This window comes from Panthera pardus, unplaced genomic scaffold (assembly GCF_024362965.1).
Source record: "Panthera pardus isolate Hobbes unplaced genomic scaffold, ASM2436296v1 HiC_scaffold_17, whole genome shotgun sequence".
Classification (NCBI taxonomy): domain Eukaryota; kingdom Metazoa; phylum Chordata; class Mammalia; order Carnivora; family Felidae; genus Panthera; species Panthera pardus.
Window position 1 is genome coordinate 29,930,580 of NW_026526732.1, and position 2,746 is coordinate 29,933,325.

At 42.0% G+C, this 2,746-nt stretch overlaps 1 pseudogene; it reads left to right on the forward strand.

The window, feature by feature from the left end:
* Window positions 1–210: 210 nt before the first annotated feature.
* LOC109249893 (proteasome subunit beta type-1-like) lies at window positions 211–1,117 on the forward strand (annotated as a pseudogene).
* Window positions 1,118–2,746: the final 1,629 nt, after the last annotated feature.

Genomic DNA, 2,746 nt, shown 5'->3' on the forward strand with positions numbered 1-2,746 from the left:
CCCCGGGAACATAATACTTCATACCTTGTTCCACTCACTTGATACAAGTATTGAACCAAAGGGAAACATTCTTGCCAATGGATTGGGAATTTATGGTGTTGGGAACCCCACGAACTCCAATGTACACTGTTAGCTTTCGTAAATTGGGTGGGGGAAATTCTATGGCTGCTTGACTGGCTGCTGGGAGTTTCTCCAGTAAGTAAAACCCCAGTGACTCTTCCTCTCATTGCTAAAACCACAACCACTGTGTTTGGGGATCAGCAGATGTTTACACTATGTTACCACTTAACCAGAGAGCAGTAAAAGGGGAGAAATTAGAGGCGCGGAAAGAGGGAATTTTGGAGGAATTTAGGCAATTGTCTTGCTGTATGAAGAGCAAGGAAAAATTCTGCTCCACCCAAGTCTCTTATTGGCGTAGCACATTATTTTTTAAAAGTAAACTCTACCCCCCATGTGGGGCTCAAACTCACAACCCCGAAATCAAGAGCCAGGCGCACTGGTGTAGTCCATTATTCATGGATTTCGTTAAAAATGCAGCTTGAAAAATGCCGGACAGCTCCAAGTGTTACAGATTAACAGACAAAACAGTCATTGGATGCAGCGGATTTCATGGAGACTGTCTTACAAAGACTTTGTCTTACAAAGATTATTGAAGTAAGACTAAAGATGCATAAGCATTCCAATAACAAGACCATGACTACAGGGGCGATTGCTGCAATGCTGTCTACAATCCTCTATTCAAGTCGCTTCTTTCCATATTATGTTTACAACATCATCGGGGGACTGGATGAAGATGGGAAGGGAGCTGTGTACAGCTTTGACCCAGTAGGGTCCTACCAGAGGGACTCCTTCAAGGCTGGAGGCCTTGCTACAGCCCCTGTTTGACAACCAGGTTGGTTTTAAGAACACGCAGAATGTGGAGCATGTCCCACTGTCCTTGGACAGAGCCACGTGGCTTGTGAAAGATGTCTTCATTTCAGCGGCTGAGAGGGACATGTACACTGGGGACGCACTCAGAATCTACACTGCGACCAATGAGGGCACCAGGGAGGAGACTGTTCCCCTGAGGAAGGATTGATTTGTGTGCTGTTTTCATTCATAACTGGTTAATTTTGTATCTTGGAACTATTGGACTGATTTGTTTTACTAAATAAAACTTGAGGTAATTATTCTAAGCAAAAAAAAAAAAAAAAAGAAAGAAAGAAAGAAAGAAAAAAGAAAAGAAAAAAGGATTGTAGATGTAGGAAAGGATTAAAACATTAAGCCCAGGATGAAAACACTCGTGTCATCCTAACTGGTTATGGAGATGATATAAGGCTATAACCATTGTAGGAGAGGTGAACAAGGGGCTTGCAGGGAACCCATGTTGTGGGAAGCACTGTAGAACCAGAGTGGCTGGAGGAGAATAGCAACTGAGCCATTGGGATGGAAAACTACTTGGAGTAGTTGGGCCATCACAACTGCCATGATATTCCAGACAGATGTCTGGTCTTCCACGAGGCCCGAATCTAGATGCGCCCTTGGTGTTTGCAGCCTTCACAGCTCAAGTCACTGAAAATGGAGACCTGCCCTCATTCTGAGGTGTCCCAACATTCCAGAAGCTTCATGTGAGAGGAGAAGAATGAGCCACAAAATCTTCAATCACTCCTCCGTGTCCTTCCTGCTAGTGAACGTTAGGATCTTAGATATATTAGCAGCAATGTAATTTTTAGTTGATTAAATAAGCCTACGTTTATAAGCAGTGGTTTCTATGAACTGGATTATGTCCCCTCAAATTTCCTATATTGAAGCCCTAACCCCCAGTGTGACTGTATTTGGAGACAGGGGTTTTAGGAGGTAATGAAGGTTAAATGAGGTCATAAGGATGGGGTCCTAATCTGACAGAATTGGTGGCCTTATGAGAAGAGGCAGAGGTAGATGAATTTCTTGCCACCACAGAAAGGCCATGTAAGGACACAGTGAGAAGGTGGCCATTTACAGGCTAGGAAGAGAACATTCATTAGCTCCTGACCAAGGTGTCACCTTAATCTCAGACTTCTCATCTCCAGACTGAGAAAATAAATTTCTGTTAGGTTGTCTAGTCTGTGGTATTTTGTTATGGAAGCCCAAGCTGACTAATACAGGTGGTAATACGACCAAAGTAGGAACACAGTTCTGACTTCTGGTCAAACACACTTTTTGCTCTTCTATCTATCAACCAGCTTTCTTCTATTCTAATTCTTTCTCTATCTCTCTGTCTCTGTCTCTCTCTCCCTCTCTCCCCTCCCCTTCCCTGTCTCTCTCCGCCTTTTCCTTCACCCTTCTCTTTCTCTCCCTCCCTGCCTCCCTCTCTCTCTCCCCTCATCATCTATGTATTATCCAAAATGAGTATTCTATTCTTAGATTCCAGATAACCTAGTGATGATAAAATTTAGCAACATCGAATTTAAAAGGGGCTTCTCAGAGGATCAGGAACCATGAGAATAGGGGAATTCTATGTGCTGTAATAGTATTCTATGTTTTTCTTTTGTAATAGTTATATTTACCCTTGAAGCTGTTTTGTTGTGTTTTTTTTTTTTCAGGCATTTTTTCCCCACCTATTTCATTCATCGCACACCCACCTCCCCTCTGGTAACCATCAATTTGTTCTCTATATTTAAGAGTCTGTTTGTTTCATTTGTATCTTTTTTTTCTTTGTTCATTTGTTTTGTTTCTTAAATTCCACATATAAGTGAATAATACTATATATTGTATTTGTCTTTCTCTG